Source organism: Cygnus atratus, chromosome 3 (assembly GCF_013377495.2).
Source record: "Cygnus atratus isolate AKBS03 ecotype Queensland, Australia chromosome 3, CAtr_DNAZoo_HiC_assembly, whole genome shotgun sequence".
Taxonomy (NCBI): Eukaryota; Metazoa; Chordata; class Aves; order Anseriformes; family Anatidae; genus Cygnus; species Cygnus atratus.
This window is the reverse complement of record NC_066364.1, coordinates 109,560,057-109,578,550: the sequence shown is the minus strand read 5'-3', so window position 1 is coordinate 109,578,550 and position 18,494 is coordinate 109,560,057.

The window sequence follows — 18,494 nt, the reverse complement described above, 5'->3', positions numbered from 1 at the left end:
TTATTATTTTATTAGTAGTAGTAGTATTACTTTTTTTTTATTCCTAGGGAACTGTGTGAATCAAGCAAACGCATCACTCCGCTCACCTGCTCCGGTTTGCACAGAAAGCGCAGGCTTTCTGCGCCCCCCTCTTGTTAGGTTTTCTATGAACACACTTTTTCTCCATTTTTCATACCAACACAAGGCCCCCTGCCAGCAGCTCGAGGCACCCATGTCCCCTCACAGAAACAGCTCTGGAGGTGGTCGTGGGGACCCCCTGAGCTGCTCCCATGTCACACACGAATAGGGGCTCGACAAAAGCTCTGGTGTAATTTGGTGACTGCTTTTATCCCACTCCCCCTGTGCTCCCTTCACACTGCCCAGCGGCACGCAGGCACACAAGCAGCTTGTGTGGTGCTGGCTGAGGCATGGCCTCTGGCACATGACAGGCCAGTCCTGTCCTCGTCATCGCCTGCTCCTTACCCTTTCCCATTTGTCCCCTGCCCCGTTCTCACTGCTATAATTAAGGGCAAATCAGGTGTTGGCTCGCTCTGCTGGACACAGCCTTTAAAATTCTTGGCATACAGCTTCTCCTTTCAATGCTTGAAGCCAAGCTGTGGAAGATGGGAGGGAACAAGCTTGTCATGGGGTCAGAGCATTCCCCATTTTGCTGCTTGCTTGAAATGGGCTCCATTTCCCCAATACGTGTCTGCCCACCTAAATGTCTTTGTGTCCACCTACATATCTGTGTGCCCACCTATGTGTCTGCGTGCCCACCTAAACATCTGTGTGCCCACCAGGTTGGGCTCACAGCACTCGAGGCTGGGCATGACCCCTGTGGGCCAACACGAGCGCATCCAAAATCTGATGAGCCTTATCATCGCAGACTTGCCTGCAAGGCACAACGTTCATCTAACGAAGAACCACCCAATGCCATTTTTATGAAGACCTAACCACTTCCCCACAGCCATTGAACAGCAGAGAAGACATCCAACTTGATCAGTGCAACACAAGGCTCAAGGGGAGGGTTGGAAAAGGGGGCTTGTTCTCCTTTGAAGGGTAGCTAAGAAACAAGAAAAAAGGCAAAACAAAATGAAATAACAACAAAAAAAATTGGTTGGGAGGGGGAGGAAAGTTGTTAATGATCTCTCAAGTTGCCATGGAGTGGCTGTGGAGCACTGAGGAATCAGGGTCACGCTGCTTGTGGCCAAGTTTCTAGCTCCCATCCCTTGAAGGATCTTTCAGCAGTAGAAAGAGGCCCCATGGAGTGAGATAACTGCACTCCCAGGCCAGCTGAGGCCACCAAAGGCCCCCAAAGCCAAGGTAGTCTCATAGTGATCCTACTGAGGCACAAAGATGCCACCAAATGTTGGCATCGCTTCATTACAGAGGTTTCTGTGCTGACCTGACAAACCACGGGCCCGTTTGGTGGTTGAAGATCTAGTCCGGGTGGTGACTCCTCCTGTGGGTCTGGTTAATCATCTCAGGAGGATTTTGGTAGCTGACAGACCACCAGAGGTGAGGAGGAGAGGGTTGCTCAGGCCTCTCGTGCTCCACCTGGCCAAGCAGAGCTTGAGTAGACATTTGACTGGCAAGTAATTAGAAACTAAATGTACCTGCAGAAAGACAAGGCATGCATTGGAGCATGGTGAACCTGGCAGTGAGAAAGCACACAAACTGGTTAAGAACAAGATTAAAGGATTATCAGTTCTCTGGTTTCTCCACCAGTAGACTGTGGGTTTTTCTTCATGAGTCATAGGTCTGCAGGAGAACAGAGGCTGGTGGAGGCCTCTGGAGCTGCGACCTCTCCCAGTTGATCCATGTCATGTGCCCTGTGCCGTGTCCTCGGTCCTTGGGGAGCCACCTGAGAAACTGGGACACGCCACTGGACCCACTGGTTGCTTTTGAATAGTGTCACTGTGAGAGGGTGAGAAAGATCCAACAAAGAGCCATAACCAAAGCTGCTGCTGCTTCCCAAAGCTTCACCATCAACATGGGGCTTCCCAACAGCCCAGTGCCACACCATGCCTTCTTCTGGTAGATGTAACATGCGATGTGAATGCTGTCTGTGTGAGGTTGTTCTGCAGCAATTTCATAGCAGAGGAATGAGGCATCCCCAGTGAGATTTGGCAGACTCTTGCTGGAACAAAAGCCAGGATGGCCTCAACAAACCTGGAGCCCAAGCTCACTGAGGATGTCCTGCCCCTTCGACCTGCTGCCTCTCACGGTTAGGAGAAACCTGCAAGAGATATTTGGTCCCTGTGTCCCTGCTGTCCCTTTGGGTGCTTATATTTCAGGAGATGTAGGAGTAAGTCAAGAAGTGTCAGCTGCTAAGCCATTTCAAGTGAAGGGTTTGTCATCATTGACTTAGTGCTTTTGGTTTTAGTTCTGCTCATTTGGGGCACGTTGAAGTCTGTAGCAGAAAGGAGAAGATTGTATCTTTATTGCTACGAAGGAGCATGTTTCTCTTCTCTTCTGTGTCTCAGAGTTTCAGCCAAGTTTGTGATCTCCAGGTGAGCCTCCCAGAACCCCCAAAACCACCGCAACATGTGTCGTTTCCATTTCTGTCTTCACAATTTTTGTGGTTGGAAACTGCACTGTGTTTTTCCCCAGCACAGTAACTCCCCACAAAGCCTGCACCGCTCCTTTCCCCATTCTCTGAGGGAACATGGCGGGTTTCATCCTTTTGGTTCTCTTCTGCCCCACACCAGACTTCCCTGCTCACACATGCTTCATCTCAGCTGAAACAAGCTTGTTTCACTAGGAAGACCACTTAGTAAATCCTCTTAATTAATGCCATGTTTTCTTCCCTTTCTTAGTTACAGAGGAACAAAAGGCTTCAGCTGGAACCCTGGCTTTTAGTTTTCTTTACAGTACTAAATATTCACAAAGAAGCTAAATGAAATGCCAGAAAACAATTTATTTCTAGTGCTCACAGTACATGTAGTGACACATGCAACTTCCCCTGTATCTCCTTTTGGTGCCAAACGCGGAGTCTCAAATTCATTTTAATGACATGTTACCATTGCTCGGGCTTTGCTGGTGGCAACACAAATTGTCCCAGAGCCATTCCTTTGCTGTTGGATTCTAAATCTGTCTGTGGAATACAAATCACATTTACTGTTTTGGCAGTTTTTCAAGGAGAGGCTTAACTGTTGGATTGCCCACACTTTTGGTGAGGTCCTGAGGGCCACAGTGGTCCCTCCTCTGGAGCCAGGTGGTGGCTGTACGAGGGGAGGAGAAGACTGCAATGAGACCAGCAAGCAACCCTATATCACAGAGCGGGGCTCTTCTCCCCACCAAAGCCATACAGGAGATCTCCAGCAAAAGTGGGTGAGAGCGACCCATGGTTTTGCACCTTGAACCTTCTTGAGAAGGTATCACAGTATCTCCCAAGAGAAGGGATCTTCCTTTTTGTGACCAGAAATAGAGACTCCAAAGCTTGTGAGTCCTTTCCATGCTTTTCTGGGCAGCAAGGGAGGGGGCTGCGTCAGCACCCCATTTGCTGAGAGGTGTCATGTCCTGGGAGGAGGCTTGGAGAGGAGCAGTGGCATATTTTCCCCATTACTCAACAATTTCCCGCACAGCAATGTTTTCTTCTGCAGAGGCGGACAGTCCCGGTGCACATATGTTTCGGTTTTCTGCAGCACTCCCAAGTGATTTGCTGCCTAACATAGTGCGTGAGTAAGAGATGCTAAAACCCAGCCAGGCGCAAATTAGGTCTGTGCTCCACTCCTCATCCTCCATGGCAGGGGAGCCTCTCTCGGGCGGGTCCATCCCTGCCTCCTCTGTCACAGCAGACCCCAGGAAGGCTGCTGAAAGCACAGCCAGCAGCCTCTCCAAAGCCAGCCACATCACCATGGCCCAAATCTGGGAATGAAAGGTCACAAACATGATGCAAAATCTTTCCATTCCTGGTGCAGTGTTATTAGTACGGGGGCTCCTAAAATCCTCAGTGCAGGTTGTGCAGCTACTAGGGCAGGCACACAACAAGCCCAGGAGAAGTCTTACTCGCCCCAAAAAGCCCCTTATCAAGGGAAAAAAATATAGGGGAGGATTGAAAAGCAGGCCTCCGAGCGTGTGACTGCTGGGCAATATGGGGCCAGTGGGCAGCCTGAACCACCACCTCAGCACCTGGCAGCGAGACAGCTAAAGCTGCTGAAAGAAAGGACACCCAGGGTCATCTCCAGGTTCCTCGCAGCTGCCTTGGGCTGTACTTGTTACTGGGAATGTATAATGTGGTGTGCTCTGAGCTGTGTTTTGCTCCATCAGCATCATCAGCAATAGCATTTGTTATTCTGCAGTTGGGTCCTGATCATACCAAAGTGGGTCCTTCAAAGCCAGTCATCCCACCTCAACCTCACCTGATCTGTCTGAAAGCACTTTTCATTTTTACAGTTTCTATTATGTGGTGAAACATAACTGCTACACAACTTTTCTGGAGAAATCCAGAAATAGTCAGAGATGTTTTACAGGCTTATCAAGGGCAATGTGAGGTTCTCTGCTTCAGTGAAGAGGCTTTGGCAGAAGTTTCGGTCTAGTTGGTGGAGGAGCTCAAAGCATTCCCTGAACGCAGACTGCATGCAGAAGCCAAATCCTGCAGCTTTCAGTGAAAACCCTGGAAACCGACTCCTTAGGAACAGCAAACAGAGGGTTTTGCCAGCTGGAAGCCTCCAAGAAGGAAAGCAAAAAGTTGATGTACTGCTGTGGTGAACATGCTGGGCCACGTTCCTGTGTCAGCGGTGAGGGGACAGCACTGCTGTGGCTGTGAGCCACACAGATGTGACCTGGTGCTGGGTCAGGCAGCAGCTGGAGGCGCTCTGTACGGGCAGCGAGGGCGACCAAGCCAGCCCAACCATTGCCGTCTGTTGTACTTGCATTGCCACACTGGGCGTTAAGGCAGGGCGTGCCATTCTGCTTCTCTGGGAAGCACAGGGCAAAAAAAGTAGGGAAAAAAAATGGAAATTTATCTCTTAAAGGAAAATAGACTGAAAAAATCAAGGTCAGAAAGCTGGCATGACCATGCAAGAGGTTAGACTGGCAGATGCTGTGTTTCCACAGGATGTGCTGGTTTTGCCTCCATATGCCACCAGCCATTCACCACATCCCTCCAGCCTGGTGCCAGCTTGTCCTCCAGCCTGGTGGCAATGCAAAGGTGGCTCGGCTCCAGCAGGTGTATGTCACAGTCACACCTTACCTCATCAGCCGGTCGCAGGTGGCGAGGAGCTGCAAGTATGTGCAAGGATCCCACACCTCGCGGACTTTGCTTTACTTTTATCAGCTTCTCATCCTTTCCCTGGGCCTCTCCCAACATGCACATTCCTGTGTAGTACTTGCATGACCCTTTTTGTATTCAAGAACTTCCTCCTTTCTGCTGTTCACCTTCTACTGAGGTCAAACAGGTGGCACCTGGGAAGCTGCACCACTTGGCAATTGGATCTTTTAAAGCTGATTTAGGGAGACTTCTGATCAGGTGAGAATAGAGGCAGATCTGGCTTCTGAACACATCGGATGGCTTAAAAAAAAAATAAATAGGATGCAGTCAGCACATCGCCAGTGAAACCTGGGACAGGGTAAACTTTTTAACTGCTTGGCTCTTCCCTAAAAAAGGCATGATATATCTCTGCCTTTCCCTAATAAGAGAGCAGCTCTAGCATGTTGCCCTTCACCTTCAAGGTTTGTCGACAAGGCTGAGTCATTGCTGCAGCTAATTAGAGCCTTCAAGCTGATTATGAGGATTGCAATAAGTGGAGTTATAAAATCGCTGGGTCTGATACTCGGTAATACAAAAGCCACTTTACGCTGACCTGGCCTTAAAATACACCAGGATAATGTAAAGTGCTCTGCGAGCAAATGGGAGGAATCCGTTTGCGGCCCAAGGGGCCGGCCTGCGCACGCTACCGACTGCTGGCATCCGATGAGGCTCTCAGAGGCCTCATCTGCCCTCGACCAAGCTGAAAGTGTCTTTCTCTTAACAGAGGGCCAGGTCTTCCACCAAAAACTTTTATAGAATAAATAAATAAAAATCAGGCAACCACCTGAATGGCTGACTGTTATCGATCCGATAACTTCTTAAGAGAGATCTTCTTAAGAGAAGGCCTCACTGACTTGGTAGAACTCCTCCCCAGGTCGATTTTACCACATCTGAGCTCTCCCTAAACTTCAGGCATATTTTAAACTCGATATAGACCTGAAAAGAAGAGCTCAACTTTTCTACATCAGTGGCACAGAGAAAGAAAACGACCTGCTGAGTGGTTTTAAAATAACTCAAAACAACTGTGGACACTGTTGTCTGCAGAACAACTTCTGGGAGAGGACCCCACCAGGCCCAGCAGCACGAGAGCTGCTCCATCCCATGTCCCAGGGCGTCCCAGGGTGGAGACCAGGCACACAGCAATAATCTTGGTGGGAAGGGAGCTGCAGAAGGAAGCCTTATCTCCGGGTGAAGTGCAGCTCCAAAAATACGACAATAGTCATGAGACCCGGTGTAAGGTTACAGCTGCAGTGACATTTGGATTACAGCATCATCTGTCACGGCTTTTATTCAGCGAGTAGGTGCAACCAAGGGTTTGTGTTTCATTGCCAGTAAAGCCATGCAAAATTTGGGGGTGCAAGGTTGTTTTTCAGCCAGGCCGGTGCCCCGAACCGTGCTGCGATGAGTGGCGGGAGCAGCACCTCCATTCACCTCAGGCACCACCAAGTCCTGGGTGCCACCATCTGGGTGGGCATGGGATTTTTTGAGGAGAAGCCCAAACTCTCCACACTGCCTCCCACTCACTTCCCAGGGCAGAGGCAGCGCTACTTCACCAGGGGAACCCGTGATAGGTGCAAGAATGTGGAAAACCTGGCCAAACCAGTATGCCCAGCTGGCAGTATCAGGAAGAGTGGCTTGACCCTGGCTGGTGGAAACTGGGACTCCATCTCCTTCAGCCAAGACATGTGGCCTTTCCCCAGAACCAGTGCTTCGGGCAAGGAGGGGTGCCAAAATCCTCTGTGGTCACCTTTGTGCATTGGTAGATGAGAGGCCTGAGGAAGGACTTTCCTCACGAAATGGGGCGTTTTGCTGGGGGGGCCTGTAAAAGCTGTGGGATAAAGTGGAGTGGCAGCCCCACAGCCAGACAGTTAATGGAGGGGACAGGATGAGCGTGGATGTCTCCAACAACAAAGCAACTAGAGCCTGGATCGCAGCCACAGCTCTTTTAGGAGAAATTGTGGGTTCAGTAGGATGAAGCACCAGGTTTCTGCATGGCGAAGAGGTGCTTGTGTATAAATACACACATCCATGTATGTGTGTTTGTGTATAAAAGCATTTCCTGGTTTAGAGATGAATACATGTTTGCATGGCTTGTAATCTCATATTAAAACAAATAAGAAGATATAAAGATTTCTTCATGCCCTGCTGCCCTCACCTGTCTAAGCATCTGGACCGGGAGAGATGCTGCGGAAGGATGCAGGCTGGGTGGACAGGGGTGAAGGAACCTCGCAGCTCAAGCTCAAAACACTTTCTACTGCTGTAGCTGCAACTGAACAGTCACATCCTGGGTGCAGCCAGCACAGAAAAGCACACTGTGCTTTCCTTCTCTGTTTTCCCTGGGCAGCTCCATCCTTTTCATCTGCAAGGTCTCTTCCCTCTCCGTTTCCTTCTCCCAGATCTCTGCTTTATGGGCTGCAGCATGCTTGGCTTTCACACACTGGTGCTGGCCCTGTTGCACCAGTGTGTGGGCAGTGGTGTCAATGTCTTCCTCAGCTGCAGCCTTCTGTGTAACACAACATTTTGGGGAAGAGCAGAAAAGCCTCCCTCATAGCCCTCGTGCTGGCTGGACTGCACCCTGTAGAGGACAGAAGCCATACCAAGCCCTAAAGCACAGCAGCTGCAAGGTCAGAGGAATGCTACAGCAGCCATCTAAATTCAAATCGCTCTTCTCCCACACATGGGATGCTCAGATCCTGATTTGGAGTTTCTGCTAAAATACGGGTCCAGCTGCTCATTTCTGAGCCACCTCCTCCGAAGCTTGGGAGGGTTTAGATGTTTTATAGACTCAGCACCAAACCAGGAATGGAGGCATATAACAAAAAGTGTGTTAGCGAGCAGAAAATATGGAGACTGAATTTAAAATATCAGGATTTAAGATATCAGATTTATTTATTTTTATTTAAAATACCAGATTTAAAATATCAGAATTTAAAATATCTGCCGCTTCTGTAAAACCTGCAGTTCTGCTGCAATTGCATCAGCAGCACCGGACTTTGTCCCAGCCCTTCAGAGCGTCCCACTCAGCGGCGTGGCTGGAGACCTTCCTCCCAGGCAGCTTGGATGCGATCGGGGAGGACAGAGTTTCAGAGTGGGGGTGCAAGCTGACTTTGCTGCTGGCTCCCAGTGCCAAAGAGCACCTGAGATGCATGTTCCCAGCCTGGACAGGACAATCATAAAGCTGCACCTAACCAAAGCTTCATGTTTTCCAAGGGCATGAGGTGCAGGCTGCCCGGTCCCTCACCAAGAAGATGCATTTGCAGGAGGAACTGCTCCAAAATCCCAGGAGGGAAAGGTCCAAACCAGCCTGGTTTTACACCAGCACAGCAAAGATGGTCAGGGGTAATCCCAAGCACAGGATCCAAGTCCCTTCTGTGGGTAAATTGGTGGCACAGCTCCAAGGGGAATTTTTGCATGTTTGCATCTGCTCCTACAAACATGTATAAATAATGGTAAACCAACATGGAAAAAACATCCAGGGTTGCTAGGCATATTGAAGTTCCAGCACAAACAGCAAATAGAAATTAGCTCAGGGCTCTCACTTTGCGGGGGCATGGGATGCTTCAGAGCTAAATGCCAGACCAGGCAGCAATGCTTGGTGGGAAGGGAAGTTAATGCCCTGTTGTTGTACGAGTGCGGCCAGGCAGGAGGGATGCCAGACAGGGAGGAGTCTGGCAGTGCATCCCTCACATTAAATCTTTCCTGTATGTGTTTTGAGGGGAGCTTTGGCCATCTGAATGTCTCCATACCTTTTTTAATTTATTTTTCCCCCAAGCCTGTGATAACATAATGGCTTACAATTCCTCACACCCCTCTTTCTACATCTTCTTAAAAATATATCCTTGCTGGACTCAGCAGTACGCTGGGATTTAAGTGGAATATTTCCAGTGTCTGTGAGTTGCTGTCCTGTGGTTAAATAATAAACATGACAATAAACCTCTAGCACATTTTCCTAGCGCAGGAGACAGCATGTCTATTGTCATCAGTCCTCAAGAAGTGCTATTTTTAGATCTGGTTTTATCCAGCTGCCTTCTTCAAATACTTTACTGGGGACAGACACTAAATATATGTCAGCAATTCTTACCAGATATTGTTCTTCTGATATTCAGCTGCTGTTAACTTTGCTAACAACTTTTCATTTCCAGATAAATGAAAACAAAATGGCCAGTAATCTCAGTTATAGAGAGCTCATTTCCTAATCTTGTGAATGAGGATATAAGCAAGCAACTGAGTCACATTAACAACTGCAGGGACCGAACCCAGTTCCTGCTGTAAAATTCTGAGAAAGTGAGTTATTCCTGCCTGCAAGCATTTGCCATATAGGCGTTACGCATGATGCAAGGACAAAGCTGTGAGCACCAAGAGGAATTCTAGTCCTAACAATGCTGTAGTTTTAAATCTTTTAATTGCCTCTCTGCTCTGTGCATTCCTGCCAGTCTACTAGGAGTTTTTCCTGCTAAGCACAATATATTTTTCCTGCAATAAAACGACCATCTTGTAAATCCAATCCATAACGAGACCCACCGAGAGATTCGCCTCTTCCTGTAAGACAGACCTGCAATGCACATCCTCAGACACGTGCCTCTGGGTCTTCATTTCTAAAAGCACCCTGCATCTGCAAGGCTCCGCGTTGCTTTTTCTGACTGAAACGTACAGCACGTACCCAGCGTACGGCGACATTTCCTGCCCCCGTAGAGGAGGGGCAGTCATCGGGGCTGTGATTCTAACAGATGCCTGTTTGTCGCTATGACTTCTGCTCAGCCTCTGAGGCTACCACCTCTCCCAAACCACAGTCTGCCCCAGATGGCCGCACACCTAAGACCATGCAGAAATCTCAAGCAGCAGTAATGCAACATCTGCTCATTGCCTGTTCTTGGGTTTGGATGTTGCTCTTGCAAATAGAGTGGCAGCAGAGATGCTGTGGGGCCGAGCAGGAGGAAGGATGAAGGATGTTCACATGTGGGTAGGGGCATGGAAGAGAGGCAGAAGCTTCACAGAGTGAAATGGAACAATAAAATTGATTTGTCGCTTTTTGTCAGCTTCTTGAAAAAGTCCTGTGGGCAACAGCCAAGGCTAAGAGTGCTCATGACCCGTGCTGTGGAGTGGCTTGTCCCTGGACAGTGAGCTTAAAATACAGACTTCCTTGCCATTTTTTCCAGATGTGCCTTTTTACTTGTAATTGGGCAGCCTCCTGACACGATGAGATATCTACAATCATCTAGGTTGGAGAAGACCTTCAAGATCACTAAGCCCCACCTGACCTGCCGAGTCCCATCACTAAAACAGGTCTCTTAGGGCCACCTCCTGCCTCAGCCAAGACTTCATTAACTTGTAATTGTCTCAGCACCTCAAATCTCCTCTTTTGTACTTTGTCTGGCACTGCAGCCAGTTAAACAGCTCCCTGGGAAAGGGAACAAGCACCAAAAACACCTTCTCCTTTCTGATAACGTCTTCCACTACCTGCCCTCCCTCTTGAAGCCAAGCCAGGTATTTTTGGCAGCGGTGACATCAGGGCGACTTATGACTGCTGGCAGTGCTTTACAAGTGCCTAGGTGGTTGGCTCAGGGCAGGTAGTTTTAGTTTCTCTGTTCTTTTTTAAGGAAACAAGCGAGCTCCACAGGCTTTTACATGGAAAAGTGACTTTATCCCAAGAGGTGGCAGATAGGCGATGCACCTTGCAGCATTGCTGCTTGGGGCTGGAAACGGCAGCATGAGAGGTGCTCGGGCTCACTGCAGTGTAACCCAGGCTGGAGCCTCTGCTGCTGTGCTGGTGAGAGCCCAAGCGGGAACCCAGCCCTTTCAGAACTTCCTTGACCTTTTTTTTTTTTTTTTTTTTTTTGTCTGTGACAGCAGTGCTGAGCCAATTCAACTTATCAAAGGGACTTTGGTACTTTCTACAGTGTGAGAATTCGTCCTTGACAGGACAGCATGTGCACTCCGTGAATGGATCCCAGTGCATGAGCTCAGGCCTCTGATGTTGCATGTGTCGGCATGCTGGTGAGCCCGTGCCATTAAACATTAACACTTATCTCAATACTCCTGCTTTGCCCTAGGCCCGGTGCAGGCTCCTTCTCCCCACAGTGCAGTGGCTGAACGGCGTGGAGCTGCTGCAGTGCCCAGTTCTGGGGGTGGGTGAGGCCGTGAGCTCATGCCCTGCTTCTGTTTGGGATGGCCTTAAGAGCGTAATGATGGCATAATTTATAAATAGCATGGCAGCATCCAGCCTTCTCTTCTAGCTCCCATTTAACACCTCCAGACTGATTTATAGGCTCTTGGTTATTGCTTTTCTTCTCCTCGTCTGCTCGGTGACTGCTCGGGAAGGGCTGTCACATGCCTTTGAGTGAAACTGTCCAGGCAGATAGACCCAAACCACTCCTCTCACCGCTGGCAGGATGATTTCAGTTTCTGTATTTGTAATGCTCTTCAGTAAAGCACCGGTTGCAGCTTTTTGTGTAGACAAAATTTTTGATCACCTGCAGAACAGTGAGAGAAATCGTTGGCCTCTTCTCTAAAGAGGCAAATTCGGGGTAGTCATTAGAAAACCACAGGAGAAAAAGAAACACCTGGAAAGTGAGGGCTGCACTCACAATACCCCGATAGGCACTGGAAGCAATTGCAGCTAATTTCTATCTCCTTTGTATTTGGCAGATCTGTTGAGAAGCGGCAAGCGCGTCAACAGCTCGACTTCAGCAGTGATTACACAGCTACACAAGGATGCCAAAAGACTAACTCTGAGGGGATGAACAGGATTGTGGAAATTCACCCCCTGCGTCTTCTGCAGGTTGGTGGAGTCAGGAGAGGTGGGGATGATGGGGATTAATGATTTGCTTCTTTTCCCCTCTCACACAAACGTCAGAAATCTCTGAAGAACTATGCTCATGTACAAAAGCTAACACAAATGTGTGCACTCAAGGGAATCTGAAAGGGAAACAGCCATTTGGCCAATTTGTCTTTATAATATTGATTCAGTCAAGTGCTATAAATGGAGGAGAAGCCTTTAAGTCTAAGTACCAAAGCGCTGTGCCCATTTGATGTAATGAGCACACTTTCGGGAAACCACCTGCTCTCCAGAATTCTGGGAGGTCAGCTCATGGGCTCAGATAAAACTTTTTAGGTGGTATATGCCTGAAAATTAAAGAAAAGCCTCTTTCTTCAGGTATGCAAATGCGCAGCAGGATGTGGTTTTGCTGTGGGTGAATTTCCAAACAAGCCAGAGCTGGCAGCGGCGGGTCCTTGCTGGGTGCCCAGACGTGTCCCGCCATGATGAGGTCTTGGTGGTGACATGGACATGCCTTAACCAAAAGTGTTGGCTCAGTGGTGGTGGAACTGGAGGTGGAGGAACTGCCCCTTTCATGAGTATTTCACAGAAATTCATAAACTCTGTGCCCTGGATCTCCTCCAAGCTCCACCCCTCCCCAGCTGCCAGTGCCTCCGTCTTGATTTCTGCTCCACATGATTTCCTCCTAAGCCTTTCCTGCAACCTGGCTTTTGCCCTGACAGTGAAAATCAGAGTTGCCTGAGCAACATTTTTTCTCTGTCCCTGCCTCCTTGCTGCGACTCCAGCAGGGCAAGATAACCCCCCTTAAACCCCCCTCCCCCCAGTCAGGCTGGCTGGCTGCCACTCGTGCTCTGCTTTTTGCAGTTATGCTCATTTGCCTCGCCAAAGCAAACACGGCAGAGGCACCTCGTGGCAAAGGCACTTCTCATGCCACGTGCACTCGCAGCTGTCTGGTCACGGCATTTGCTGAAGCCTGGTCCTCTGCCAGCTTCCTTCAGGCATCAGGCATGACGGCGCTGCCTCAGATCTCGCACCTGCCCAAGTGCTGGGCTGGGTGATGGGATGGACTCCATCCACCCCACGTCTCCAAACACCCAGCTCTTCTCTGCCCTACATCTGCCTCCCACCACCACTTTCTGTCCCTTCTCCCCTCCTGCTTTTTCCTTACTAATCCATCCTTCTTTGTCTGCTGACCTGATTTCTCCCTATTTCTGCCCCCTTCTCCCACACTCAGATTCTCCCTCAGAACAGCCTGGCTCTCCTCCCTCTCCTTCTATCACTGCCATTTCATCAGCTCCTCATAAGATGAGGTGACCTTCACATCCTCCCTCCAGCTGCTTTTCTACAGCAGTCACACATTTCCTTTTCGCATCTTCTCTTTTTGGTGTTCAGCCACTGTTCTTGTGAGCTTCAGGCTACTGGTTCATTTGGCCCACCTCCTCCTTTTCTCCTGTCTCCCCTCTCTTGACATTCATGCTGTTAATCACTCTTCCTGACTAGTTTCCTTCACTTCACTTCCAAAAAGTAGGTTAGCCTGTGCTAGAGTCAAAAACACACCTTCTGTTGAGAGAAAAAGTTAGGAAAGCTCTTTTTGTTAATAAATGTACACAAAACACAATATTCTCAGTGCTTCCTAAAAGAGAAGGAAAAATAATGGAAAAAGAACATATCTTTCATCTGAAACAATTGGAAGATAATGGCACAGAATGCTAAAAGAAAAGGAAGGCTGAGGAAGGATGCTAGGACTGAAGACGAGAGGTCTCATTACAGCTCTCTTGAAAAATAAGTTATCTGGGCAGAACAATGTCTACCTGCTGGACAGGCAAAAGCTATCTTAAGATGAAGCTCATGAAGTAACCAGGGTAAGATAAATACTTGTCATGATGAAAAATACGTGGTGCTATCAATAGTACATAATGGACTGAAAATAAGGGTGAGAAGAAGCATCGATTTTGTGCCTGGCCATGCTTTTATTGAAGTCCATGACCAAACCCCAGTCAAAATCAATAGCAAAATTCATTGGGAAACCACAAGACAGCTTTGATCAGGTTGCATCTTTGTGGCATTGATTTTCATTTTGAGGTCACTTGACCTTTTTTCTGTTTTCTTGATTTTTTGCAATTAGATCTTCCTAAAAGAGTATCCAGAACTCAGTCTGTGCCATGTTACCCCAACATTTACCTTTCTAGCTCATTTAAATAAAAGAGCCAAGGTAAACTTTGAGTAATCATTTATGGCTTCTTCTGCTACTCTTCTGTTTGTTTAAGTGTGTGCCTGAAGATATACGTGAATGGATGGATCTTCTGCAGTCACTTCCCTGACCGTTTCCTTGTGCCTCCGCAGTGCTGCCCGCATAATGGGCCAAGGAACTCCACGTAGGAGCGCTGTGAGTCAGACTCCAATTTATTTGCCCAGGTATCACTCCCATTGCCTTGGGAGAAAATTTGTGCCCAAGTAGGTGTGGACTTCATCAGCGCCTTTGTGGACCTGTTGGGAATCAGGTGGCTCATTACGTGAAAAAATGTAATAAACCTTATGTCTTTAATGGATAATAAAGGTCCAGAACACAGCAGCCCTTCTCTCACTGCTGACGTATTTGGGGATTTTTTGATTGGTGTTTTCAATAAAGGTATGTAGCGCATGTAAGTAGGTGAACTTTGTAGACAATATTTCCGACATTTCCTTTTTTTTTTTCCCCCCCACAGAATTCAAGCAGTTTTGCCCAAATTGTCTCTATGCCAGGCATAGTTAGGAGTCAGGTATATGGGTAACAGCTGTGTTGATGAATATCTGAATATAGTTTGGGTGCTTCAAGAGGGACACGTGTCAGTTCCCAGGGTTTTGGCAGTGTCATTGATGCTTTGTAACAAGACCACCAGGGATTTGGAAGAGGAGCTGCAGCAACTCTTCAGCCTTGGGTACCTCTGTCTGGCCCACAGCAAATATGGGAGGGCAGTCACCCTGCACACACCATCCAGCTCTGCTTTCGCTGAACACATCGTCAGCAATTTCCATGCCAAATCCCAAGATAAGGGGTTACTCACAGTCCCTCATTGCATGACCAAGGTCATTATCCAGGTTAAAGACCCGGTTAAAAACCCAAGGACTTTATTCAGCATGGGTTACTCAGAGCCATGTCTTAAAGCAGCTAGCTTGTAGGTTTGGAGAGAGGCTTCAGCAGACATATTTTTTGGTCAGGTTTTGCTCAGTTTTCCTTCTACCAGCTTTTCTAGTCTGGGAGGGGAAACAGTGCTGAAGAGCATCAACACCAGCCAAAATCTTTGTTATGTTTTAGGATAACAACCTCATTAAATTAATACCAGTAATGGAGGAAGGGCCAGTTAGTGAGGTACGGAAGTGCAGAAACATGAATGCGGGGCCACCATTTTTCCTCCTTTCACCAAAAATAAATTAAATGTCTGGGTTTTTCGTCCAACATCAAAGGCTTCTCTGTGAATCAAAATGAAGCATTTTGTTTCAGTGCTCGGATGAAAAGGAAAAGAAAGGAAGGGCTAGTTTCACATAGCAGCGGTGCTTTAGGTTGTGCCTATCAAGTAGCTCAGAACTTAAAAAAGAGCTCTTGCTTCTGCTGTCCTCTTTGCCTGAGAGGGTTTGAATTGCTCAGGAAGATGCCCAGACTCCTGCATAATTTGGGACACAAAGGGAACCTCTCCTAATCTCACCCTGTAGAAATAGTCATGCAGTTGCAGGAACCTACTCAAAAACACTCAAGACTCATTTACTACAATCTTCATGAGGAGTTAAATAGCCTTACCCCACCTTTTTGCTCTTTGGATCAGAAGAATGGGAACTGTCATGGAAAATTTCTGCACCAAAATGATCACTTTTTGTGAAGTTACTGTTTAGCCAAGAAGCATCATTTCTTCAGATCACTTCCCTGCCTCTGCCTGGCTGCCACCTGGGGAAACCAGGGCTCTGGGAACAGGGGAGGACAAGGCAAATGACACTTCTGCTTTCTCCTGCACCTGTGTTTCACCTACCCTGGTTAGGAGTCCAAGGGAGACTGGAAAAGACTGAGTATTTTTCTCTCCAAGTGAAAGGGAAGCACCATTTCCACCATAATACAAAATGAAAACATTACTCCCCTTAAAAAATAATTTAAAAATCTCTGAAATATCAAGAGGTAGATCTGCATGTCCAACACTGCAGGGCTGAGTCCTCTCCTGTGGCTTCCCTCTGTGTCCTTCCCAAGCCCATGTAGCTGCCCTGTGGGGACACCTCGTGGTTCAAGAGGCACCTCTGGTTTGGGTGCTGTTGGCTGGCTTCAGGGAAACTGCACCTCTTTCTTGGCTCTACAACCTGCACAAAACATTTTAACTGTTGGTTAAAACTGTTGGTCCCATCTGCGAGGTGAAACATGAAGTCAAATTTGGAGGTGGGATCTAAACGGGACAAGTCTGGCCTATAATTTCTGCCAAATGCTTACTCTTCTCCTAATGATTTTTAGCTGCTAACACCCATTTCAGACAAAACCCAGCATGAGAGATTTGGTCTCCCTGAGTATCTGCCACTTTTAGGTCACACCAACAGCCAGTTGATAGAGGGAGGTGATGTTCCACTTTCTTTGGCACTTGTTATCCCACGTCTGAATGCTGCAGCCAGTTTTGGGGCCTCTGAATCAAGATCAATGTTAACGAACTGGAGAGAGCACAGGGGAGACCACCGAGATGGTGTATGAGGAGAGCCTGGGGGACTGAGATTTTTTCTGCTTGGAGAAGAGGAGGCTTGAGGCGAACTTAAAAGTCATCTACCAACACCTACAAGGAGGTTCTGAGAAGATAGAGGCAGGTGCTGTCTTCTCATGGATGCACAGCAAGGGCACAAGAGACAACAGACATGAATTGAAACAGGGGAGGTTCTCACAAGGTATTAGGGGAGAAAAAATCACTACCAGATTAATTAAGCACTGGAGGACGTTGCCCAGAGAGGCTGCCCAGTGTCTACCCTTGGTTTCAAGACCCAACAGGATAAAGCTCTGAGCAACCTGGTCTGATCTTGTCATTGACCTTGCTCTGAGCAGGTGTTGTACCAGGCAGGGACCTTTCAAGATCCCTTACAACCTGAGTGATTCTACAGCAATATGGTAAATGGACCTGGTGCTGGATAATAAAGCCATGAATCCATTTTCAAATTCCTAAGGTTTTAAGACACACATCTTTGAGAAATCAGCAGTTAGGCCAGAGAGTATCAAAACCAGACCAGAACACAGGCACTTCATTGATGGAGACTTTAATTAAGTTATTTATTCCAACACACGTCTATTAGGCATAGAGGGAAAATTGTTATTTTTCCTTTCACCCTTTTTGTGTCTGTTTAAAAATTCTGCCCATCTTGAAGCTATACCAGCACTCATGTTACCCTTCTGGAAGAAGAAACCTTAATATTTTTCCTACAAAACACATCCCTTTCCTCCAAGGACTTAGGAGAGGCAGTAGTCCCTCTGGAACCAACAACGTGTGCATGCATCCACAGATATTTTTCCTCTTCTAGAGCCGTGCTTGCCGTGTGTCTGTGGTAAACGCTGGCCTCTGGTTTGTGGTGGTGGCTGGCCGTGGGCAGGGATGTGACAGAATCTGGGTGAAGATCTGTGAGAGACTCACTGTTGTCATGCTGAGTGTGAAAGAAGTCTGGGATGACCTACAGAGGAGAAAATCTGTTTATTTTTTTATACTGGAGAGAGGTGACACGCTATTCATTTCTGGTGCATCTGTCATGCTGGCCTCCTGGTGGAAAGCCCATCTGTCTGATCTCTTCTTGCTGCTTTCTTTAGCACGAGAGAGACTAATCATCTGGGACCGTGTGTTGTTTTTATGAGATATCTCCGGTGCCTGCACAAAACTTCCTGAGCTACAAAGTCTGCATGGGCATTTTTATCGTGGGCATGGTCAGCTCAGGTGCAGTGTGACTTAGAGAAGCCTTACTGGCTTCACAGAAGACAAATGGGTCCCAGGCAGGTCCCAGGGGCCTGGTGGACCTCAAGTGCAGTCTTCACACGCCTGCAGCTGATCCATTGTACGCATCCAGAACCCCACTATCAGCCCTCGTTGTCACCAGACTGCTGCCCCAAGCAGGAACCTCTGTCCCTCAGCATGGCTCACCACCTCAGCCTAAGGCAAACAAGCCGTGTGTTTGCTTTGCCAGCACTGTGTTGCAATGCCACCATCTCCCCGTGCGTCACGCAGCTCCAAGGATGTGGCTGAGCCAAGTGACATGTGTGTGAACTCGGCCTGTTTGGGGGAAGTCCTGCTCCCTCTCTCTGCGTGACCTCGAGGTCTTTCCGTTCCTGGCGTTGCCTATATAATACCATAATTTCTTTCCCCTCAGAGATTTGTATTTGCTTTATTACTAAAACAAATAACCTACTTGGGAAAAAAAAAAAAAGGATCTGTTCTTTCTGTGAAGACCTGTTTGCCTAACAGAGGCTGATTTTCCCAAATGCATCAGCAGCTACAATAAAAGATGTTG